Source organism: Lathyrus oleraceus, chromosome 3 (assembly GCF_024323335.1).
Source record: "Lathyrus oleraceus cultivar Zhongwan6 chromosome 3, CAAS_Psat_ZW6_1.0, whole genome shotgun sequence".
Taxonomy (NCBI): domain Eukaryota; kingdom Viridiplantae; phylum Streptophyta; class Magnoliopsida; order Fabales; family Fabaceae; genus Lathyrus; species Lathyrus oleraceus.
In genome coordinates, this window is record NC_066581.1 from 28,616,855 (window position 1) to 28,644,240 (window position 27,386).

General features: G+C 41.4%; 1 long non-coding RNA gene across 1 annotated transcript; it reads left to right on the plus strand.

The window, feature by feature from the left end:
* Positions 1-1,384: 1,384 nt before the first annotated feature.
* On the plus strand, positions 1,385-13,713 carry LOC127128890 (uncharacterized). Its single transcript, XR_007806073.1, has 2 exons — positions 1,385-1,454; positions 13,367-13,713. It is a non-coding gene; the product is annotated as an uncharacterized LOC127128890 (long non-coding RNA).
* Positions 13,714-27,386: the final 13,673 nt, after the last annotated feature.

A 27,386-nucleotide genomic window follows, 5' to 3' on the forward strand; every position in this document is an offset into this window, starting at 1 on the left:
AAAACGGAAGGGTTAAATTCCTAAACATACAAGAGATAAGGGAAAAGAAAATAAAACCACATTAGGAGTTCCCCTCTTGAGATCATATTGATGATCCAAGTAGCTCCCATCCTTTGGAATAAGCAGTCACAAACAAATATCTCAAGCCATTAAGCACAGGTAATCGAAATAAACCTCCAGGTGGTATGCCGCAAATAAAGTGGAACACCAGGCCATCTATGCAAGAGTAATGTGAGCCCTCAGAAAAAAAAACTCAACAAACAGGTTAGAGGAAAAAAATAGGGTAATCAAGGGTTGCCCCTGTCATACCCCAATTTTGTCCGGGCATATATATTTTTTTTTCATACAATCGATTTCATTTTTATTTTTGCATCATATGCATAGCATGACATACATTGCATCATGAATAACACCTAAAATATCAGTCAGAATGAATTTATTGAAAATACAGACCAATCAGTTGAATCATTTCTCAAGAACAGGCAAAATCAGCAATCACTGTTTCAGTTATATCTTGACCCGCCTGAGCCTTTTAACCGATACAAAATTATTTCAGAATTTGAGGAAAGACTGTATTTTTTTAATAAGTATATTTTGTCCTGACAATTTTAGTGTGACCGGCTTAATTTTCTGAACAAAATTATACTCGATTTCTATTTTTAATCGATCACTATTTTGTTGGTTTAATTAGTTAATTAAAGTAGTTGAAATTTGTTTAAGTCAAATATTAATTAATTTCCTTTTTATGATATTATTTCTTAAATAAGTAATAAATGTATAAAAAATATATATTTTTTTACATTGGATCCTCCAATCCACTCCCAACGGTCTGCCAGACGTCTCACTCACATCTCCACTCATTTAGCTCCACCTCACTCTCCTAAACAGAAAATCCACTCTGCAAAATCCTCACAGACTCTCTCATAGAATTCCTCACCTTGCTCTCATTCACTCATTCTCCACGCCTCTCCTCACAAACCCAACCTCCTTCACCTTCACAAACCCTCAACGACCCAAATCCTCCGTCAACATCAAACATCCACCTGTGAATACCACCACCGTCAACACTTCCTCCAACCAACCCTTTTCCTCTTCATCTTCCCCACCAACAACTCCATCTCTCTCACCATGCAAATCAGCCACCACAAAACCTAACAACCAACAACTTCACCATCACACAACCTAAAAGCGTCCATCCCTGTTCGTCGCCGTTACGACACAACAATCAACATTTCAAGTCAGTCGTTCACCCTCCGCCTCTTTCCGTGATACGACTCCGCCGATTCACACCATCCCTCGACCAAATCGACACCGGCGAGAGTCGCCGGTCACATCGTGCCCAACGAACCCCTTCCGTCCCGTCGCTTCACATCGTCGACGTCCAAAAAACTTAGATCTACACCATAACCTCCGAAGTATCGTTGACCTTCTATAATTTGTTGAAAAACTTGCAGGTCCAACACCAGCGACGATTACGACTTACCTCCGTTGATAGCTTCAAAAGGATTTTTTTGATTTTGGAAACGATTTCGAATTGCGGTGTTTCTTCATCTTCCGAAACAACCACAAAGACAGTTTTTATTCTATCACTTTCAGCACAACATCGAAACCGTTTTGCCGACGGTAAGGCTTGGAAATTAACGTAATTGCTGCATCTTTTGTTCGAACGTGTTTGTATGAAACTATTTGATTATCATGTGTTATGGTGTTGTATGTACTGTTTAGATTCCAAGTTAAACACATTACGGTTGAGGTCTATTTTCGACCACATTCTTTTACTAGAAAATCATTATTCACTTTTTAATATCATATGATTGTTGGCACACCTGGCCCGATTGGATTCTTATTCCAGTGGCTCATCAAATAGCTGTTGTTCATGAGTAAACCATGTTTTAAAAGGTTAACCAAGAGTTGATTTTTGCTGATAATCGATTTTGATATTGGATTCGTTCTCCATTCATTTGAATTAGATCAGTTAAGCCCATTTTATCACATGACCTCCCCCTTTGTTGTAGTATATATTGAATATCTGTTTGTGATTTTTAAGTGGTAGGGGCATTTATGGTTGGCTATTGACACTGAGCATGTATTAGTATGCCAATACTGCACTCATTTGACACATCTATGTAACATATAATATTCTGAATCTTGGTTCACCCGTATAGCCATCGTTGGGATTTGCCTTGTTACATTTTGTACGCAGTGTTATTTTTTATTTCATCCCTGATATGTAAAAAATTCGATTACATTAATGGATTCGACAAATATATGTCGTTATGCCACCAAGTTCTCAATAAACCAATTGAACGATTTCACCGCGTTTAGAACTCGCATACGGCATTCTAATTTCATGGTTGTTATGTACAAACCGGTTGGAGCACATCGATCCAATTTTCGTAATTTAACATTATCACATGTTTCCATTTTTTTTTATTGATCAATTAATTTAAATATTGTTTGATTAATTACCATTAACTAATTTTAATTAACATGATTATTTGGTTTAAATAATTAATTTTGATAATTATTTTTAATTAAGTTAATTAATCGATCTAATCAAATTTTAATTAATTAATTTGGTTAATTAAATATTTATTGATTTTATTCAATGTCAATTCATCAACAACACAAACCAATTTCAAAAAACACAAATCATACAATTCTCGATTTAAAGTCGAGCCCATTTTCAAAATAAACCCCTTGTAAGTCGATTGCTTTTAAAGCATCGCCATCAACCTCACATAGCTTACTCTTGGACTTTCTTACAATGAAACCTACTTGGTTATTGATTAATCGAGTAGATGAAATAATACACTAAATAAAATTCATTTCATTCATAAACACAAATTCAAATCATTTTTCCAAACCATTCAATTTCAAAAGGATTTTCTCTCTTAAACGTAAACTTGGGATGAAAAAGATATAGGGAGCGTACGCTTCACTATTTCTCAATTACTCGAATAATTGGCGTACGCCATATTGCGCGAGTTCTTGTCACCCGATTAAACTTCAACCATCATATTAAACCACAATATTTCAAATCATTTCTACAAATTCCAAATCCTTGTCATTCCATATTTCAGATGAAAAGAGGATAGAAGGCGTTCGCCTCACTATCTTTCGATAATTCGAATAATTGGCATACGCCATATTGCTCGGATTTTCGTCATCAAATTAAAACCTTAATCATAAAAATCATATCTTCTAAACCAACTACAATTCCTAAACCTTTTTAATTTCCGACAATATAAGGATAGGAGGCGTACGCCTCACTATCTTTCGATTATTCGAATAATTGGCGTACGCCACATTGCTCGAATCTTCGTCATCAATTTAAAACATAATTTCAATTCACTTTTTATATCAAACACCGTTTCACAAACAACTTAAACTTCAATAGAGAATGGGAGGCGTACGCCTCATCATTCCTTGATTATTTGAATAATTGGCGTACGCCACATTGCTCAAATCATCGACTTTCCCAACATACCAAATCCAAACCTACCAATTCAAATACAAACTATTCTCGCAAATCAAATACAAACACCTAAAACATATCTTTTATAGTTTAAACCTCGGATGATAAGAGATAGGAGGCGTTCGCCTCGCCATCTCTCGATTATTTAAATAATTGGCGTACGCCATATTGCACAAATTATCGACTTCCGATTAAAACACACTAAATAAACTTGGATAAGGGAATAGTAGGCGCACGCCTCATTATTCCTTGAATAAGCAAGTAGGAGGCGTACGCCTCATTACCGTGCGTATTCAATATCCACAAACAAACTTTCAAAATAATTTGAATGAAAAGGGAATAGAAGGCGTTCGCCTTATTATTCCTCGAAAGAATTGGACGATTGGTGTACACCACATTGCTCAATCTTTCTTCGTTCTCTAAAAAACATCTCAAAACAAATCAAACTAACTTCTCACCCCCGTGCGATCGAAACCAAACCAAAACACCCTAACCCATCAATTCAACTCGTCACCCCCGCGTGACCAAAACCCTTTCAAAAGAACACTGTCAATCCTTTCTAATGCGCACAACAAACCAGTGCTAGAGCCTCCACCGAGAGTAGACAACGCCAGCGTTTAGCCGTTAGAACGCCGACCTACACAGTCGTTCATCAAAACAAAACACACCAATTATTCGTAGTAGCCCGAACTACGAATGCTCTGATTTCCTTATTGCACCATAAGGATACGTAGGCAGGAGATTACTGTATCTTCGCGAGCACACTAATAAAAAACCTCCCATTTCTCCCTCCCGAGGTCTTCATCCATATCTATCGTCAATTCTAATCACTCGAAGCAAGCAGATAAACAGTCAATTAATAGTCAAATAGCAAAATCAGACTAAGAGGTTCCCGTTGAGTACAACGGACGTAAGGGGTGCTAATACCTTCCCCTTGCGTAATCGACTCCCGAACCCGAATATGGTTGCGACGACCATTATTCTTATTTCTAAAGGTTTTCTCGATATTTTCCTATTCCTTCATTGGAATGAATAAAGTTCGGTGGCGACTTTGTTTCGAACAACATTTTTCCGTGTCCTATCGCGAGGGATCGCATTTTTTCGAGGTGCGACAGACTGGCGACTCTGCTGGGGACCCTGCTCCAAGCAAGAGAGAGTCTAGCCTAACTTAGTCTGATTTTGCTAGGACTGTTGGAAGATGTTCTTTTCTTCCATGTTTATTTCTCTGTATTTTATTCTGGTTACTTGTGTTGTATGTAATGTATTTTGATACTATAGCATGGGACTCGATGTATGATGTGAGATAAGCTCCATACCCGAGCTTCGAGAAAAACTTAGAACCCGGAGTTGTGTAGTATTGAACCGAGGGGTGTACACCTCATTGGGACAATACGAAGACTCCATCTGGAGTAGATCTGTTTGGTGTTTCCATCATAATATGGCTAGCCCATCATAGTGGGGGAGGTTCTAAACACGATCCGTGACTCTAGGGACCTTGCCTTAAACCCAAGTTTTGTTTTCATGATTGGTGATTGTGTAGTATTGAACCGAAGGGTCTACACCCTGTTCGAACAATACGAGAATCCCACTTAGATTAGATCATTTCAGAACTCCCATCACGATGTGGCTAGCCCACCATTGTGAGGAAGTTTTGAACTTGATCCGTGAGTCTAAGTTCCTTCCTTGAAAACATAAATTTAGAACCTAGCTTTGGGAATTTCTAGTAACCTTAGAAACCCGAGATTCTTCCTTTTATTCTGATGTACTCGACATGTGGATAATTGTGAGTTTGTATTCCTCTGCGAAAAACATGGCGAAATTTCATGCATTGCATATCATTTTCCAGGAACCAAAAAACTCACACCATATTCTACCCTTTGTTCAGTAACGCTGACTACTCGACACCGGTACGAGACACGCCGCAATTACGAGATGACACTTGAACAGCTGGAAGCAAACCAGGTTTCGATGAGAACAGGGTGTAGACCCTTTCATGCAGGAAAAGATGGATCGCTTGCTCGAGACCATGTTACTCTTGGCCCAGAAGGAGAAAGATGTTGAGACTAGCGCCGAAGCTAGGAAAGTTGCTGCCCAATTTGGATCGCCATCACTTAGCATCCCTGGAGTGATTGACCTTTATGGTAACCCTAATCATCCTAGAGGAGGACAAATCCCTATTCCTGTTCCCATGGTCAACATGAACCCCCATGAGCATTCTGCTACGTCTGCTCGCCATGGATCCATGATGGGTGATGAAGATCCGTAAGACGCTTTCTTCATGCCACAGCCCGTCCAGCCTACTGTTGGAGGTCTCCCAGACCCAACTGTTGATAGACTCCATGCTTTGGAGGAAAAGTTTAAGTCCTTGGAGGTTCACACTACTCCCGGTTTAGATGTTGTTGCCATGTGCCTGGTGCCAGGCCTTGTGATTCCCCAAAAGTTCAAAGTCCCGAACTTTGACAAGTACAAAGGGATCAGCTTCCCAAGAACACACCTTAGAGCCTACTGTCGGAAAATGGCTGCCCACATCAGTAATGATCAACTCCTGATTCATTACTTCCAAGATAGCCTCGGTGGGGCATCCTTGGAGTGGTACATGCAACTGGAGAGGACTCAATGCAAGACATGACTCAATGCAACAACGAGTCATTCAAGGAATACGCCCAGCGTTGGAGAGAGCTAGCAGCTCGTGTCCAACCTCCTCTCCTTGATAAGGAGCTTATCGACATGTTTATGGGAACTCTGCATACCCAGTACATGGAAAAGATGGTAGGATCTAGCTTCCCAACTTTTGCTGAGGTCGTCTCCGTGGGAGAACGAATCGAGAGCCAGATCAAGAAGGGAAAGCTACCTTGTGCTGCTAATGCTTGAAGTGGGATGAAGAAACCATATCCTAATCTCCCAAAGAAGCCAGAAGGGCAGGCCAATGCCATAATGGGAGGGGGAGGATATAGGACACGTCCATATGTTCCTATGCCTTACGATCAGGTTGCCGCTGTCATCCCGACACCGTATCAGCCACCATATCAGCAACCACATCAACAACAATATCAACAGCCATATCAACAGTCGGCTTACCAGCAGCCGCATCAGAATCAACAGCAACGTGCTCCACAACCACGTCCACCTAACCAGCAGAGGGCAAGGAGGCCAGAAAGACATTTCGATTCGTTGCCAGTATCATATAGCAAGATCCTCCCCTACCTACTAAAGGATGGATCGGTTGTTTTGAAGGAGATAACACCTGCAACTCCACCATATCCTCCAGGCTACGACGCCAATGCTCACTGCGAGTATCACATGGGTGCTCCAAGGAACACAATAGAGAACTGTAAGGCTTTCAAGCACAAGGTCCAGGACCTGATTGTTAGTAAGGCACTTACATTCATGCCAGTGAGGCCAAACGTCGCAACAAATCCCATGCCAGCGCATGCAGAGTCGAGTGAAGCTCGAATGTAAAGTTCCTCACCATGCTGAACAAGCAAAGCAATCAAGAAATGAAGGTCTACTCCTTTGAATGAAGGCGATCATTATGCCAATTTTACCATTTTGCATTCTTGTAATTTGTTCTTGTTTGTCTAAGTACTGTATGCTTTAAACATTGTCATTTTTATTTGGTCTTATTAATGGGATGATTATGCATGCTTTGAATCAATCTTTCATATTGACTCATATTATCACGTTTGCAAATCACAAACACATACTTTTTCAACTCACTTTCTTCATCACACTATTGTTAGTAAATGTTGGAAGGAGGATGACGAAAACAAAATACTCATAATTGCTGATTGAATGCTTTCGGATAAAATCTTGCTGATGATGTACGGGCATTGTTTCAAATCCCCAAACACTGGAGAGATCAGGAATTAATCCCTAGTCAACCACTTCGAGCCTAGAAGTAGGAGTTTCTTTCAGATCTAAAAAACCCTTACGCTTAACCTAGGGCAGGGTAGTGTTCAGTTAGTCTGACTACACATACGAATTACAAGATGAAATATCCCATACAAGGATCAACCATATGACATTCTTCACACACATCCTGAAGTGTCGAAGGAACCATGCAAATCCAAACTTTATGTTTGTTGACCAATGACTTGGCAGTCACAATTTCCAAAAAAAAAAGTCAAAGGAAGAGCCCGCTAAGTCCAACACCCTGAAAGGAGACTTAGGCAAAAACAGGGGCAATCCCGATGGATTAAAGCTTCAAACAAAGCGGTCCATGCAAAATTAGGGATCAAGGCAAAAATCGAAAGAGACAATGAAAGTCTCCAACAAAACAAAACAAGATTCAGTGACCACCATACCAAAATCAAAGGGTCACCGACATCCAAAAAACGAAATAAGGTGGCTGCCATTCCAAGAGACCTTGAATCACCATCTTTATCCTTACACCTGCAAAAGACGAACGTGTGTGAATTAGCTGAACATAGGATTGGAGATCATCATGAAGAAGAGGTGGGTTAAAATAAACTTTGAGCCTTATATCCTTTTGTTTCAAATAACCATGAACTAAGCCACGTTACAACCTTCAGAAGACCTAATTGAAGTAATTTTTGTTCTGAAAGCATACTATAGCAAGGTTGAGTAAACTGACTCCTAAAGATTTGCTAATATTCTTTTCTCACTATATCACTCACACGCTAGCTAAATCAAGCACCGCGTTTGGACTCATGATCCACTCGCCACACACTACCACGACACTCCAAATGAATGATTGTTTTTCAAAACTTGCATAACTGTTGCATTAAAATCACCATTTCGTGGATAACAATTCTTAATTCTCAGTCAGTACTTTACATCAAAGAAATTCCAACAAGGGGCAATTCAAGAGGCACTTGATCGTTGGTGCTGACACGAATCAAGATCATCCTGTGAATCTGGGGCAGAACATTTTTTGATTATGTTGACCTAAGAAGTAGTCAGTATAAGACAAATCTCCAAGCATCGGTTGATCAGGGAGGAAAAACACTTCAGTACTTAACCCCTCTAGGGCAAGTCCCGCAAAGGCTAATCAGGGGCAGACCATGGCCAAATTTGGACATCGAAAAACAAACTCAGACCATGTCATGGGATAATCACTTCTAAAGGTTTCCTTTCAAGGAGAATTCCTTTGAACACCCTACAATCAGGGGAAAGACAAGTTGCCAGAGGGAAAATTTCCTTCATATCTTCAAGTTAGTCAAGCAGATTGCATTAGACACTGGTAACTGCTTGAAATCACAACCAAAACGTTGAAAATTCATACCAGTACAACATCATACCTTGACAAGAATCCTTAGGGCACGTCAAAAGCACAATTATCATGCGTTGATCACGTCGCTATGCTCAGTTACAGGTTGGCCAGACATTTCAGAAGAAGAAATTGAGATCTTCTCAAAGACAAATACACAACATATCAGCAAGAAGTCAAACTTGGGGCACCAAGAGTATCCACATCTATTGCGTGTTAATCACATCATCAACTACCGAGTGTCGGGAAGTCAGATCCTTTCACCCATCAATAACCCAATCCACAGCGACAATTACAAAAAACCCAAAGTCCACCTGCTGGCACCCACACAAAAACAAATACAACCAACACTGGTTTCCAGAAAACACATCGCCTATGAAAGGGAGGCCAATCCCAAAACAAACCAAGCATCATTTGCATTCAAACATGCATCACCTCATACATAACGCATACATACCATTCATGTACATAACACGAATCAAAATCCAAGGTTTAGTCGTAGACATCCAGGCCAACCCTCAATTGAGTCATTGTCACTTTCTCTAAGTGAGTTCCTACCCTATTATCGGGCGTTCCCCATTGAGTTACATCCTTCCACCTTTTGTTGATAAGATGTTATCCTCAGCTTAATCAAACAAGGTTTCTCCAAACACTTACCTTGTTTCACATTGAGCATTCCTTAATGAGTTGTTTCCCGTAACCTTTTGTTGATGGAAATTACATCCCCAGAGAATACCGGTTCTGCAACCTTTGGTTGTTGATACCCCAAGTAAGTCTTACCCAGCAATGTTCCAACACTACCCAGCAAATCAGGTTTACTGAACTTTGACAGTAGCCTTATTTTTCCAATATTTTTCTCACTATCATCCTTTTGGTGAAAGTCCATCGAGGAATAATATTGATCATCGTCCTGTTTACAATAACCGTTATCCTTTTGGTAATGATAAATCCTTGACATTTGTGATCTTACTGTCATCCTGTTGGTGTCGAAGATCCTTGAAGTTTTTGTCCAACCTTCATCCTTTTGGTGAATGGCGACCTCTGCAATTATTACAGCCTACCGTCATCCTTTTGGTGTTGGCGATCCTTATGGTGATAAGGATCCTTGTCATTTTGGTTCAATCATCATCCTTTTGGTGATGACGTCCAGTTCAATCTAATATCATCCTTTTGGTGATAGAGATTATAAAGTTTGGTTTAAGCTATCATCCTTTTGGTGATAGTGACATTTGGAAAAGTCCAATCCCACTGTCATCCTTTTGGTGTCAGCAATATTTGAAGTTATTATAACTTGTTATCATCCTTTTGGTGGTAACAAGTTTCAAAGTCATGATCTCACCTTCATCCTTTTGGTGATGGTGTTTGCTGATTCATTATCATCCTTTTGGTGATAACGAGTCTTGTTGTTTGTAGTACCTTCATCCTTTTGGTGATGGTGACTATTGACTTATTATCATCCTTTTGGTGATAACAAGTTTTGTTGATTGGTCTTACCTTCATCCTTTTGGTGACGGTGACCATTTGAGTTATGGGCTCATTATCATCCTTTTGGTGATAACGAGTTTTGTTTTGATCTTACCCTCATCCTTTTGGTGATGGCGATCAGTGAGTCTGTTTCAGCTTATTATCATCCTTTTAGTGATAACAAGTTTTGAAGTTCTGTCCTTATTATCATCCTTTTGGTGATAACAAGTTCAGTTTGTTTGATCTTACTGTCATCCTTTTGGTGTCAGTGATATTTAAGGTTATTGACTTATTATCATCCTTTTGGTGGTAACAAGTTTTGTCTTGATCCTACCTTCATCCTTTTAGTGATGGTGATCAATTGCGTTGTGTGCTTATTATCATCCTTTTTGTGGTACTAAGTTTTGTCGTTTGACATTACCTTCATCCTTTTGGTGATGGTGATTGTCGACTTATTATCATCCTTTTGGTGATAATAAAGTTTGTATTGGTCTTACCTTCATCCTTTTGGTGATGGTGATCAATTGTGTTGTGTGCTTATTATCATCCTTTTGGTGGTAACAAGTTTTGTCGTTTGACTTCACCTTCATCCTTTTGGTGATGGTGATTGTTGACTTATTATCATCCTTTTGGTGATAACAAGTTTTGTCTTGATCTTACCTTCATCCTTTTGGTGATGGCGATCAATTGTGTTGTGTGCTTATTATCATCCTTTTGGTGGTAACAAGTTTTGTCGTTTGACAATACCTTCATCCTTTTGTTGATGGTGATTGTTGACTTATTATCATCCTTTTGGTGATAACAAGTTTGTGTCTTGATCCTACCTTCATCCTTTTGGTGATGGTGATCAATTGCGTGTGTGCTTATTATCATCCTTTTGGTGGTAACAAGTTTTGTCGTTTGACAATACCTTCATCCTTTTGGTGATGGTGATTGTTGACTTATTATCATCCTTTTGGTGATAACAAGTTTGTCTTGATCTTTCCTTCATCCTTTTGGTGATGGTGATCAATTGTGTTGTGTGACTTATTATCGTCCTTTTGGCGATAACAAGTTGTGTCTTTTAATTATACCTTCATCCTTTTGGTGATGGTGATTGCTGACTTATTGTCATCCTTTTGGTGATAACAAGTTTTTGTCTTGATCTTACCTTCATCCTTTTGGTGATGGTGATCAATTGTGTTGTCGACTTATTATCGTCCTTTTGGCGATAATAAGTTTTGTCTTTTAATTATACCTTCATCCTTTTGGTGATGGTGATTGTTGACTTATTGTCATCCTTTTGGTGATAATAAGGTTTTGTTTTGATCTTATTACCATCTTTTTGGTGATGGGGATCCTTTGAGTTGTGTGACTTATTATCATCTTTTTGGTGGTAACAAGTTTTGTTTTTAATTATACCTTCATCCTTTTGGTGATGGTAATCGTTTTGACTTATTATCATCCTTTTGGTGGTAACAGGTTTTATCTTGTATTATACCTTCATCCTTTTGGTGAGGGTGATCATTGAAGTTATTTGACTTATTATCATCCTTTTGGTGATAACAAGCATTGTTGTTGGATCTTACCTTCATCCTTTTGGTGACGGTGATCTTTGAAGTTGATGAGTCAACTATCATCCTTTTGGTGATAGCCTTGATACTATAATGGGAAACTTTACCAGAATAACCATCACCCTTTTGGTGACGGACATCATCCTTTTGGTGATGAAAATCTTTGGATTGTGTCTACCTTTCATCCTTTTGGTGATAGCAAGTCCTACTGTCATCCTTTTGGTGCCAGAAAACTTGTACAGTTTTGTCTTTACATCAGAAACGACCTTTACAAGATTTGAATGTTGACTCGAGGGTTGGCATTGGTCGGACATTCTACCCCTATTACCTTGGTGCTGTTAGAATCCATTGCATTTTCTTTCTGTATCCATTCCATTGCATTTCAAAGGACAAATTTGGGTCTTTTAGTATTTAATTACCTTCCACCACGAATGTATGAAGACTGTCGTCATTCTTACTTTCTAGTTCAAGATAATTAAATAGGGGCAGCTGTAATATCCTAATTTTGTCCGGGCATATATTTTTTTTTCATACAATCGATTTCATTTTTATTTTTGCATCATATGCATAGCATGACATACATTGCATCATGAATAACACCTAAAATATCAGTCAGAATGAATTTATTGAAAATACAGACCAATCAGTTGAATCATTTCTCAAGAACAGGAAAAATCAGCAATGACTGTTTCAGTTATATCTTGACCCGCCTGAGCCTTTTAACCGATACAAAATTATTTCAGAATTTGAGGAAAGACTGTATTTTTTTTTAATAAGTATATTTTGTCCTGACAATTTTAGTGTGACCGGATTAATTTTCTGAACAAAATTATACTCGATTTCTATTTTTAATCGATCACTATTTCGTTGGTTTAATTAGTTAATTAAAGTAGTTGAAATTTATTTAAGTCAAATATTAATTAATTTCCTTTTTATGATATTATTTCTTAAATAAGTAATAAATGTATAAAAAATATATTTTTTTTACATTGAATCCTCCAATCCACTCCCAACGGTCTGCCACACGTCTCACTCACATCTCCACTCATTTAGCTCCACCTCACTCTCCTAAACAGAAAATCCACTCTGCAAATTCCTCACAAACTCTCTCAAAGAATTCCTCACATTGCTCTCATTCACTCATTCTCCACGCCTTTCCTCACAAACCCAACCTCCTTCACCTTCACAAACCCTCAACGACCCAAATCCTCCGTCAACATCAAACATCCACCTGTGAATACCACCACCATCAACACTTCCTCCAACCAACCCTTTTCCTCTTCATCTTCCCCACCAACAACTCCATCTCTCTCACCATGCAAATCAGCCACCACAAAACCTAACAACCAACAACTTCACCATCACACAACCTAAAAGCGTCCATCCCTGTTCGTCGCCGTCACGACACAACAATCAACATTTCAAGTCAGCCGTCACCCTCCGCCTCTTTCCGCGATACGACTCCTCCGATTCACACCATCCCTCGACCAAATCGACACCGGCGAGAGTCGCCGGTCACATCGCGCCCAACGAACCCCCTTCGTCCCGTCGCTTCACATCGTCGGCGTCCAAAAAACTTAGATCTACACCATAACCTCCGAAGTATCGCTGACCTTCTATAATTTGCTGAAAAACTTGCAGGTCCAACACCGGCGACGATTACGACTTGCCTCCGTTGATAGCTTCAAAAGGATTTTTGTGATTCCGGAAACGATTTCGAATTGTGGTGTTTCTTCATCTTCCGAAACGACCACAAAGACAGTTTCTATTCTATCACTTTCAGCACAACATCGAAACCGTTTTGCCGACGGTAAGGCTTGGAAATTAACGTAATTGCTGCATCTTTTGTTTGAACCTGTTTGTATGAAACTATTTGATTATCATGTGTTATGGTGTTGTATGTACTATTTAGATTCCAAGTTAAACACATTACGGTTGAGGTCTATTTTCGACCACATTCTTTTACCAGAAAATCATTATTCACTTTTTAATATCATATGATTGTTGGCACACCTGGCCCGATTGGATTCTTATTCCAGTGGCTCATCAAATAGTTGTTGTTCATGAGTAAACCACGTTTTAAAAGGTTAACCAAGAGTTGATTTTTGTTGATAATAATTACTAATTATTGAGCAATTATTCATTTACCATGGGGAAACAGGAAAAGAGTCTCAAGAGACCGATCTAGGATCAAACTAGATAGGCACACCAAATCAAGACTTGTCCCGGTGATGATATAACTCAATGGGGAAAACCATCCCAATATATGTGTTGGGAAGGAACAAAACAATCAACATCCACGAGGATATAACCCGGTGGGGAATATGGAAGACAGGATAGACGCTTTCTGCTTATGGAGCTGACTCTATATGGAGAGATCAGACACACACGTCTGCTTGGGGAAGTATATCACCAAATAGCAGAAGACAGCAAACAACGATATATGGCAAAGAATGCAACATGAATATCTGAATGTTATAATTATGCATGAATATGCATGGTTTATGTATGATGTATGCTGACAGACAAACATATCTAACACAACCAGGTCCAGGAATTAACCACCCGGTACTACATCTCAAGAGAGAAAGCCAAGTTCACCGGAGAGTATCCAATCTGCTGGGGATCAGAGATACCAGGAAGCAAAGAACTCTATAAGGGATGAATCATCAATCATTCCAACCGGGGATGAGAGTTATCACAGACAAGGTCCACCACACTAAAAACTCTGCTGGGGAATCTATCCGAGGAGATAAAGGATTTATCGGGATCAACCACCAAATACCGTTCTTGCCCAAAGAGATCCAAGCTGCTGAGGGAGAAAGATTGCTACTCTGCTGAGGGGAAGAGAGGTGACTCTCAACAAGCAATCCATTTGGTAGGATAAACCACAAAAGGTTCCGGAGGGAGGAGATACAGTCATGCCAGGAATATGGACAAAAATCTTACCCTGTTGGGGATCGTACCACCCTTGAGAGAGCACTGAGGATCTCCTAAGTATCCTTTCGTCATTGTGAATGTTCACTTTGTTTAAAAACAAATTATAAAAAATTTGATCGTTTAAAACAATGATATTTTCTTAATCAAAACATGCAAAACATTTGTTGAATAGAAACAGATAAGAGTGCCAATAATTGGATAAAAGGCTCAAATTTATTTGATAGAATGGTAGTCTGCGAATGGCAAGACTCCATAGATCTTTATAAATTTGAAATCGGTGATATATATTGGAAAAGGGCTACATTGAACATAATGACCATTTCTCCACCAGTTCTGAATCCGATGTATTTGAAGCTTTGGTTGATAATGAGCAAGGATCTCTGACGGACGACATTTGTAGAAAAAGGTCTTGTCAGGATGCAGTTACTTGCCAAATCCCTAATTTTTGCCTAGATTGCCCCAGGATGAGGTACTCAATCTAGCGAGATACATATATCATTATTATATATTTTTTGTGTCTCTAACTTTTGCCTGGACCGCCCTTTCGGGTTTCCAATCCACCGAGACGCTCATTTTTGCCTAAGCCGCCCTTTCGGGTTTTCAACTTAGCGAGCTATTCAATTTTTTTATTTTTTTAGGCGAAGTATTTCTTGATTGCATCTGAATTCACAGGACGAGTGAAATCATCCCCATCCATAGTTGTAAGTATCAAAGCACCGCCTGAAAAGGCTCTCTTAACAACATATGGACCTTCATAGTTTGGAGTCCACTTGCCCCTGGAATCGGGCGTGAAAGACAAGACTTTCTTGAGCACAAGGTCACCTTCTTGGAACACACGAGGCTTGACCTTCTTATCAAAAGCTTTCTTCATTCTCTGCTGATATAACTGACCGTGGCACATGGCAGTCAATCTCTTCTCTTCAATCAAGTTTAGCTGGTCATAACGACTCTGAACCCATTCAGCATCAGTCAACTTGGCTTCCATCAAGACCCTCATTGACGGGATCTCCACCTTTAAAGGGAGTACAACCTCCATCTTGACTTAGTGATCATACTGTCAACATACCTCGATCTCCCTGTGCATCATATCATGTAACAAGGTAGTCATAACTCTTTGATACGTGGCTCCGACGTTCTTCAAACCGAAGGGCATCACTCGATAACAGAATGTTCCCCAAGGTGTGATGAATGTTGTCTTCTCCATATCCTCGGGTGCCATTTTAATCTGATTATATCCGGAAAATCCGTCCATAAATGAGAAGACTTTGAATTTAGCTGTATTATCTACCAACATATCAATATGTGGTAGAGGGAAAACATCTTTCAGACTAGCTTTATTCAAGTCTCTATAGTCCACACACATCCGGACTTTTCCATCTTTCTTAGGCACGGGTACAATATTGGCCACCCATTGAGGATATGTAGAAGTCACCAGAAACCCCGCATCAATTTGCTTCTGAACTTCTTCTTTGATCTTCACTTCCATATCAAGATGAGTTCTTCTGAGCTTTTGCTTTACAGGCATGCACTCAGGCTTTAGAGGTAGGAAATGTTGCGCAATATCAGTATCTAGACCAGGCATGTCTTCATATGACCAGGCAAAGACGTCAACATATTCTCGTAGCAACTTAATCAACCCCTTCTTAACATATTCTTCCAGAAGTTCCCCAATCTTTACCTCTCGCACACAATCTTCAGACCCCAAGTTGACTGTTTCCAGATTCTCAAGATGCGGCTGAATAATCTTCTCTTCATGCTCAAGTATCCGGGTGATCTCATCAGGAATCTCTTCAACATCATCTTCCTCTGCCTCAAATACAGGGAATTAAAAATTTGGAGATGGTGTTGGGTCATTATGTTCTATGGGTTTAGAAATTAACCTGCATAATGATTTTTGGATATGAAAAGCTTTAGAATTCAAACAAGGTAAATCATTATGCATATGAAAAGGATCGATTTTATTCTAATTTTTAGGGTTTTATGTGATCACCAATTTCATGCAAAAAGCGAAAAGGGAAAATAATTGGAAAACAAACATTTAACATGAATTTATTGAATGCAAATATCATTGTATTTATGTTGCCAACAATGTTATCACTCCTCCTTTTGGCATGGGAGAAGGGTTTTTAGACAAAGTGATCATTACGTTGACTTATGGACAACTGTTGGAATATCCACAGCGACCCAATTATTGCAGACCCCTCCAGGGATGATGAAATTTCTAGAATCCTCTGTATCTTCTTCTAAAATGGCAGCAGCCTCCTCATCTAGACCAGTGTGGATGAAACCTCCACTCTTGAATAACCCTTGCTTGTTGAAGGTACCAGAAGAGAAACCTATGCCAGCCCGGGACTCGTTGTCTTCTAACTCAATCATTTTTCCTAAGCCAGTGGTTTCACCACGCTCAATTGCCAACTTTGCATCTTTGTAGGAAGCAAATGAAGAAGCTCTTTTATCAATAGGCTCAGCAATAGATAAAGCTTGGAAAGGAGTTCCAATTTCAACCTCAGCATCTATATAAGAGAAGGAAGACAAATGGCTAACCAGGAGAGCCCTTTCTCCCCCTACCACCACCAGCTTCTTGTTCTTCACAAATTTCAGTTTCTGGTGTAGGGTGGACGTCATTGTGCCTGCCTCGTGAATCCATGGTATGCCTAATAGACAACTATACGATGGGTGAATGTCCATAACCTGGAAGGTAATCTGAAAATCACTTGGTCCGATCTTGATTGGGAGATCAACTTCCCCAATCACAATTTTGCGAGACCCACCGAAAGCTTTCACAACTACTCCACTCTGCCTCATGGGAGATCCTTGATATGATAGCTTTGAGAGAGTGGACTTTGGCAATACGTTCAATGATGACCCAGTGTCCACCAGTACATTGGACATGGCGTCGTCTCTACAATTCATAGATATGTGTAAAGCCAAGTTGTGGTCTTTTCCCTCCTCAGGGAGATCAGAGTCACAAAAGCTCAGGTTGTTACAAGCAGTAATATTTGCAACAATGCTATCGAATTGCTCCAAAGTGACATCGTGATCCACATATGCCACATCCAACACCTTCTGCAGAGCCTCTCGGTGTGGTTCTGAATTTAAGAGTAAGGATAACACATATATTTTGGATGGCGTTTGTAGAAGTTGGTCTACAACATTGTACTCACTTTTCTTGATGAGTCTCAGCATCTCGTCACAGTCTTCTTTCACATTGCCACTCGGGCCAACAGAAGTAGGAGTTTTCAGTACGAAGGAGGGCTTAACAGCAAGTGTCGGACTCGGAGAATTCACAGCGTTCCCAATCGGGCGTTCAACAAAATCATCATTAATTTGAGGCTTCAGCAGATTTGAAAACACACGGCCACTACGGGTCAAACCGCTAACATCGACAATATTCACAACAGAAGAAGAGGGCAAGGACACCTCTTTCCCATTCTCTACTGCTACGGTGTTGTAGCGATAGGGAACTGCTTTTTCAGAAGAGTAAGGCATAGGACCAACAGGCTTAATGATCAGAGCGGGAGAAGCCTTCTGCTTGCAACCATTGTACTTGATGATAACAGGCTCGGGTGACTCCTTCTTCCAGCATTTCCTGAACATCCTTGCGCACCTGGAAACAACCCAATCGGTTAACAGAGCAGACTTAGCATCCATCATGGTCATGCTCATAATGACTGTACTCACATAGCAAACGATGCATCTAGACCAGAGATTGTCGAATATGACTGACATACTTGACTTTGTATTTGCCAGGGCACCCCTGGACCATATTAACAGATTTCCCATGCTCGGGCAATGGGTTCTTCTTCACATTATGACCTACGTCCTCAAAACACAGAATTCCACACCTCATAAGGTCCTGAACCTTGGTCTTCAAAGGATAACAATTCTCCACGTCGTGGCCGGGAGCACCAGAATAGTAAACACAATGTAACTCGGGCTTATACCACCATTGGGGGTTAGCAGGTATAGTCGGTGGGTCTCTCGGAGTAATCAACTTCCTCTCTATCAAAGAGGGATATAACTCTGCGTACGTCATACGAATAGGATCGAAGGTGACCCTTTTCCTCTCGTAACTTGTATTGGTCTGATTACTGTTTCGAGGTTGGTAGGCCTGCTGTTGCGGACGGAGCTGTTGTTGCTGATATTGTTGATTGTCTCTGAAAACAGGTGCTATATGAGCCACCTGGTGTTGGTTACTGGCGGAACGCTCGGTCTTCCTCATCACAGAGGGTCTTCTTGGTCTCTCATGGGAGGTCACAGCATGTGCCTCTCCATCTTTCTTCTTTGCAAACGCCCCATAACGTTTGGCAGAAGAGCCTTCTTCTCTGGTTAACCGTCCTTCACAGGCCCCTTCTTCTAGACGCGTCCCCATATTTATCATCTCGGTGAAGTCAGAAGGAGCGCTAGCAATCATCCGCTCATAATAAAAAGAACTTAAAGTCTTCAAAAAGATCTTAGTCATCTCTTTCTCTTCTAGCGGAGGCACGATCTGTGTTGCCACCTCTCGCCACCTCTGGGCATACTCCTTAAATGTTTCTTTATCCTTTTGGGACATGGCTCTCAATTGATCACTATCGGGGGCCATATCCACGTTGTACTTGTACTGCTTGACGAAGGCCTCGCCAAGATCATTGAAGGATCGGATGTTCGCGCTGTTTAAACCCATGTACCAACGCAAAGCGGCACCGGACAGACTGTCCTGAAAGTAGTGGATGAGTAGTTGGTCATTATCGGTTTGAGTTGACATCTTCCTGGCATACATGACCAGGTGGCTGAGAGGACAAGTATTTCCTTTGTACTTTTCAAAGTCAGGGACCTTGAATTTCACAGGGATCTTCACATTTAAACCAAGCAGAGTTCGGCAGCAGACTTGCCGAAAAGATCCTTCCCGCTGAGAGTTTTCAATTCCTTGCGAAGCTCAAGAAACTGATCGTTCATAGCATCCATCTCTCATAAACATCTGGACCCTCAGACGGCTCAGAATGATAGATGGTGTCGTCTACCCTGGGCAAAGTATGCACGACAGGAGGAGGAACAACAAGGACCGGGCTAGATGTCGGCATAGAAGCAAAGGCTGGAACAAGACCCTCAGGCATGAAATTGGGAGGCATCCCCCACGGGAACCCGGTTGGCATGGCTGTTAGAACAAAGTGCGTACTGGCAGCGGGCACAGTTGAGGAGACAATCTCGGAGATAACCGTCCTCTGGGGAGGAGTTGAAGGTGTCGGAGAAGATTGGCTTTGGGCAGCCTTGAATGACTCCATTAGGGCAGTCAATCTGGACACTTCCTCTTTCAGTTCAAGGTTCTCTTGTTCTAGTTGATCCATCAGTCTTGAAATGTTGGCTCTAGTGTAGTACCGGTGAGTCAGCTTGTCTTCAAAATGAAGGACACAGAGTTAGACCACAGGGCAAGGGATCGGAATAAGACCTGTTTATGCATATGATGCATGCAATATTTGTGCATATGATTTGTTTTTTTCTTATTTCAAAGGAACTTTAGAGTTTTATTTGCAAATTTTGGACATATTAAGCATTTTATCACATATGGAAATATCTCATCAAATAATATCAGGGAAAAGAAGTACAACGTTGTTAATCATGTACAAGAGAAAAGGAGAATAATCATCCTATGGATCCCTAGAAACAATCATCTAAAGCTCGGGACACCGGAAGATAAGATGCGCGAAGCCTCTTCACCTCCTTCTCGTAGGCTGCCTCCATATCGGCCTTCTCTTTGGTGAGTCGATCATACCTCCTCTTCCAGAACTTAGAAGACTGAGGAAGTAGAGAAGTCCATACATCATCAGGGTCATCAATAACCTGATGCTCAAGAAACTCAATCAACGCATCCTTATCCTTAATCTGCTGAAGCAACTCTTCACGTTCACGGATCTAGGCACGTGAACGGTCTTCGTCTCTCAATTCCTCTACTCCTTGATCAGGGAGGGTTGAAGGCCCAGCCATAATCATAGGTGTAGGTCTCGGATACTCATAAGGCATGAGATACTCAGACGCCCTCTTCCTAACCCAAACAGTGTAAGGCTCCAAAGCGATGCAATTCTTAGGACCCAACTCTTTCCTTCCATTTTTATGAATCTTGCGCCAAGCACGGACCATCCTAGCTTCCAAGCTGACGACGTGCCAAAACAGGATTGTAGTTAATCCCACCACATGTACCAAGAAGAGGTACATTGGAGAATTCGCCACAAGAGTCAATAATCCGCACACCATCATACACATGGTTATACCAAAAGATATCATCATTAGTGAGATACATAAGCCTCGTGGACCACCGTAGACATTCCTTGTTCTCCTTGAAAGCGACCGTCTGAGGTAAGTGAGAAATAAACCACTTATACAACAGAGGCAAACAACACACAATGGCGCCACCACCCTTTGCATTCCTCATATGCAAAGAGAAGTAGGTATCGCCCAACAGAGTCAGAACGGGATTAAGAGTAGAGAAAATCCTAATAGCGTTCACATCCACAAACTTGTCGATGTTGGGGAATAACACTAGCCCATAGATGAGAAGTACAAATATGGCTTCAAAGGCATCCTCACTCATGGCCTTCCCATATATAGTAGCTTGAGCAATGAGGAACTCAGAAGGGAGACCTTGAATTCCACCTTTGGTAGTCATATGAGCACCAACCAGAGATTCATCTATGTGTAACATGTCAGCTATCTCTTGAGAAGTTGGAACTCTTTCCAAGCCACTGAACGGCAACTGATCCAGGATAGGTATACCCACAAGATAGGCATACTCCTCAAGTGTAGGCAAAAGCTGAAAATCCGGAAACGTGAAGCAACGGTACAAAGGATCGTAAACTTGCACCAATACACTCATCAATCCTTCATCCACCTGAGTAGTCAGAAGAGGAAGAAGCTTCCCGAAACGAGCCTTGAAACCCAAGGGATCTAATACATAAGATGTCAAATTCCTTAACTCTTTCAAGTCTGGTTGTCTGAAACTGTACTTCTTTGTATTCCTTCTTTGTCTTTCCATGTCTGAAAATTTTGCAAATAGACCTCTTAAGTTCCTTGAAAATTTTCTTATTATTTATGATATGAATGCAAATGGGTGCATGAATGCATGAATGCAACAATCACACTCAAGGATCAAGCAAAGCACACCAAACAAAGGTCATGGGATGGATCATGTTATCCTTAATATCAATCATCCATTTTGGTGGATTATGGTTTACACCTGTAACACCCCAATATTTGCCCTCCTCATTCACGCATTCATTTAGCATTTCATATTGCATTTCATCATGTCAATCAGAATTAGATCCCAAGAAACTTTATTTAAAAATAAAAAAAAGAGAACGAAAAGAAAAAACGAAAAAGAAAATAAATAAATAAATAAAAAAAAATAATAATAAAAAAATAAATAAAATAAAATAGAAAAAACTTGGACTTGGACCTCTCTCATTTGAGCCCACAAAGCCATGAAAATGAGGTTATAAAAGAGGGAGATCAGACAGAAAAAGGAAGGGAAGCAAAAATACTCTGAGGTTTCCTTGAAACAAAATCCTGGACAAAACCTGGAGAGAAACCAGACAGAGAACTCAGAGCAACCCCCAGGCAGCTCTGAAAAATTCAATCTGACTCACACACTTTCATCTCACGCAAACCCTAACATTGCCTTGCAAACCCAGCCGTGCCATTTGATTTCAACCGATCTCTCCAATCAGGTTTGCCCTTATTCCCATTACTTTTATGCTCTTAATTTGGATCATCTGAATGTATGAGGTATGATGGATGAATTTCATTAGGTTTTTCATCCATGGGTTTAATATGTATATGAATGTATAAACAATGCCTTGAATGTTTAACCGTTTAATTTTTGAGTGTATGCCACAGGGTTTGAGGTTTCTGAAACCATACTGTTATCCATGAAAAAAATGCTTATCGTGTTTCACTAACCCTTTTGTTGAGTTTTTGTGAGGACTCACAGACTCTTGCAGAGATGGTTTGCATGGTTTTCCCACTTTATTTGTGGGATACCCCTTGGAGGTTCATTCCGATTACTTGTACTGACTCACCTTTCTTTGATGGCATTAGCTTGGGAGATCCCTGGGTTTCTTACTCCTTTAATTGTTGTTACTTCGGATCTTTATCCGTGTGGTACTTTTACCTCTTTTCCGCATTTTATCGCTTTCTTAGCTGGAACATCTCGATAGGAGGCATTTGTTTTCTTTTGTTTATTTACTTCTGAGCCCCTTGTTGGCACGTTTACTTTATACATGTTTGTTTTGTATGTGTTCGTATCCCCACAGGTAGCGCGGTTCCTTCATCAAGGACTGCCTTTTTGCATGAGCATCCCAAACCCTAACCCTTCATTGATTTTTCTTCTCCTAAACACACGTTTACTCCTTCTACTACATGTGAGTAAGTGTCCAAAGGTCGAGCATCCGGTAGATTGCGTAGTGACGTCGTTCGTCCAAAACCCAATCCATAACCCCGTAGTTAGCCGAACTACGGCTTGCTCTGATTCTCATTCCAGATGAGATACGTAGGCATAAGACGCGATGTCTTAGTGAGCACACATCCCCCCAACCCATAGGTCAGCCGAGCTACGAAGACTCTGATTCTCATATTCAGATGAGATACGTATGCAGTGGATGCGACATCCGCGCGTGTCATTTTCATTTAACCCCCTTTTTTTAGTAAATAATACATTAGATAAACCCACACCCTTTAGACAAGAACTACAAAAGTGGATCCCGTAGAGTACTACGGATGCGTAGGGGTGCTAATACCTTCCCTTCGCATAACCGACTCCCGAACCCAAGATTTGGTTGCGAGACCCCGTCTTGTCCTTTCCTTTTTCAGGTTTACTTCGAGCGTTTCCTTTCCCTCCTTTGGGATGAATAACGCACGGTGGCGACTCTTCTGTCATTTTCTTCCGCCGGTTGTTTTTTCGCGCACCGTATTTTTCAGGTTGCGACAGCTAGCGACTCTGCTGGGGATTGAAAGAAGTTGACCTCTTGCTGGTCCATCTTCCCTAAGCGAGTCCCTCCTAGCTTGTGTGATTTCTTGTTTATTGGGTGTTCATGCTTTTGTACCTTTATTTGCTCACCTGCTTGCATGCATCTGTTGTATCTGTTGGATCTGTTTGTTTGTTTGTTGGGATGGGGTGTTCTATGAGAGATAAGCCCATTACCCAGGCTTGAGTGTACACACAGGCTTTAGAATGGATAATCATGAGGCTTGCGTGGCGTGTTGCTACGTTAAGTCATTTGTGAAGAACCACACCCAGACGAGGTTTCTTTTGGATATATTATGTCTTACGGGTGTTCCGTAACGGCAGGATGTTCCTCTAGAAATCGTCGACTCTGGTGACCATTTCCCGAGAACTCAGTCGAGGCCTCTCCTTCGAGACGTGATTATGTTAGCTCTGGTGGGCGCATTCTCGCTGCTCAATCCGAGGATCCCGAGACTGGGAACTTGCTATTAGGATGTCCTGTTGAGGGGAGTCAATGGAGGTCTTTTGTCCCCTAATAATACCAAACCTTCAGTGGTAAATGTATTATTCGCGACTGAAGGGCTGAAGCTGACGAACTTCTGTTCTTAGAACCTACCAGTGAGGGGCGGGCTAAATTCAGGAAACCTTAACCTCCAACCAACCCGGTTTTCTGGAGTAGAGTTTTGGTCTTGTATTATATTCCTCAGTGAATTTCTCTCCAGGCAGTGCAACCTGACAGATGTTCAAGCGGATCCATCAATTCTGATTGACATGCCTTTGCATTGCATAACATCATCTGCATATTTGCATCCAACATCTCATGCTTATTCATTTGCAGGGTATTCCCTTTCAAAACGGGGGTGCCTTAAAACTGAACAAGCAGTGCATCGCATACCATGCATATTAACCCTTGTCTGTTTTGCAGATGTCACCGCAGTGTCTAATGTTTGTTCCCTGTATCAGGCAGTTATTGGTCCCAAGCGAGTCCACATGTACCCGACAAAGGAAAATCGTCTGCAGCTAGCGATGGACCAAGTACAGAAAGAGCTGGCTGATATGCGTGAAAGGATGGATCAGTTCATAACATTGATGACTGGTATGGCAGAAGGCCAGGAAAAGCTGAGGGAATTGGTTGAGCAACCGAGACCCGATCTGGAGGTGGAGATACCAAATGCTGAGGGAAACCCTGGTAACCCTGGGAATGCTGATAACCCTGTGAACACTGGTAACGCGGGTAACGCAAATGCTGATGGAAACCCGGGTAATGTTGGCAACACAGGGAATGTTGGAAATGGTATTGGCGGAAGGTACAATGTGAATCAAGGAATTCGGATTAACGGGTGCCCCGTTACTGAAGATTATCAGTATGATCAATTTTCTTTGCACGACGAGGCCCTCGAGACCACTCGCCGTATGGATGAGCTTGCTGAGAAGCTCAAATCTTTAGAGTCTCAAAATTCCTTAGGCTTTGATGTCACAAATCTTGGTTTGGTTCAGGGAGTAAGGATTCCTCACAAGTTCAAACCCCCTACTTTTGAGAAATACAACAGGACTTCTTGCCCACGCACTCATCTCCAATCTTATCTGGGAAGGTTGGGAGCTCACACGGAAGATGAAAAGCTGTGGATGTACTATTTTGAAGACAGTCTAACTGGAGCTTCTCGTGAATGGTATTCTCATTTGTCTCGTACTACCATCAAGAGCTAGAAAGACTTGGCAGAGGCTTTTGTCAAGCAATATCAATACAACTTGGACATGGCTCCAAATCGGACCTTGTTGCAAGGTATGTCTCAGACTGCCAAGGAAACCTTTAGAGAGTATGCTCAACGTTGGAGACAGATTGCTGCGTCCGTCCAACCCCCTATGTCTGAAAGGGAGATGGCGGACATGTTCATGAACACTCTTCAAGGCAATTATATTGAGAGATTGGCTGCTTGCCCGTCAATCAGCTTTGCAGAGATAGTAATTGCTGAAGAAAGAATCGAGAGTCTGTTGAAGATGGGCCGAATTCAAGACAATAGTGTTTCCAACTCATCAGGTCCCAAGAGACCGTTTGCTGGTAACGGTCAGCGAAGAAAAGAAGGCGAGGCAAGCGTTGTGTATGCCGGCAGAGGCAGGGGTAGAGGACGCCCTAATTATTATCAAGATCAAGTGGCCGCAGTCACTATTCCAACACCTGTTTCTCAACCGCAATATCATCCGTAACAACAACCCAGGTACAACAATCAACAACAAGGAGGTAATCCGGGTCAGCAGAGACACTATCAACAACGTCCAAGGCAGACGGACCGGGTCATCGAGCCAATCCCAATGCCTTATTCAGTATTACTTCCCAAGCTGATTGACATGAATCTGGTTACGTTGAGAACTCTGGCCCCACCAATCGATCCCAATAATTTTCCTAGAGGTTATGATGTCAACGCCAGATGTGCTTTTCACTCCAACGCACCTGGCCATACTACAGATAATTGCAAGGCTCTCCAGTTAAAGGTACAAGATTTGAGAGATGCCCAGGCTATCAATTTTGGTCTGGTGCCTAATCTTACCCAGAACCCGATGCCGGCTCACGGCGGGCAGAGGATTAATGCTGTTGATAGTGGGGAAACTTTGAATTTGGTTTCTGATGTGACTAAGGTGAAGACTTCGCTATCGGTGGTTAAAGACCGACTTCTGAAAGGACAGATTTTCCCGGGCTGTGGGGAAGAATGCAGAAATTGTCAAGCTGCCGAAAACGGATGTGACAGTTTGAGAAGGCGTATTCAGCAACTGATAGATGAAGGTTGTCTTCAGTTCGATCAGGCTCGTCCAGTGAAGAATGATGTATCGACGGTGACGTTTTATTTCACTCCTGAAGAAATATATGTTCCCGAGAGACTCGCTCCGACAACAATATATTTCCCAGAAAGTACAGAACCAGCAGCGGTGAACATCGAAAGTTCAGCACCAGTTGCAATTTACTCTGACAGCCCTCAACCGACTTTGGTTGGTCCGATCACCATCACAATACCAGGACCCGTTCCGTATGAGAAAGACAGTGCTATCCCGTGGCACTATGGGGCTGATATCTACTGCCAGGGGCAGAGAGTTAACGAAGAAGACATTGACATTGGTAGCTCCGCTGTAGACAATGTTGGAGGGGTTGGTGGCTTCACTCGCAATGGACGCCTATTTGCACCATCAATATTACGCGCGAATACTGAAGCCGAGGCAACTGCCAAGGCTAAAGGGAAACAGATGGCCGCCGAAGAGGTTACTACTGAGGAAGATCCTCCTAAGACCGCATTCGAGAAGGAAGTGGATGAGTTTATGAGGATTATCAAGAAAAGTGACTACAAGGTAGTCGACCAGCTAAATCAGACTCCCTCAAAGATCTCCATTCTCTCACTATTGTTGTGCTCTGAGGCGCACAGAGCAGCCTTGTTGAAAGTACTGAATATGGCCTATGTTCCATCGGAGATAACTGTTAACCAGCTGGAGTCGGTAGTTTCCAATGTAAACGCTAGCCGGGGGCTAGGTTTCACCGATAATGACCTGACATCTGAGGGCAGGAATCACAATAAAGCCTTTCATATCACAATGGAGTGCAAAGGGGTGATGCTTTCCCATGTTTTGGTTGATACAGGCTCTTCTCTGAATGTTCTTCCAAAGAAAGCCTTAATGAAGTTGGATTACGATGACACCATCCTGAGGCCAAGTAACTTAGTTGTGAGGGCTTTTGATGGCTATAAGAGAGCTGCCTTTGGCGAA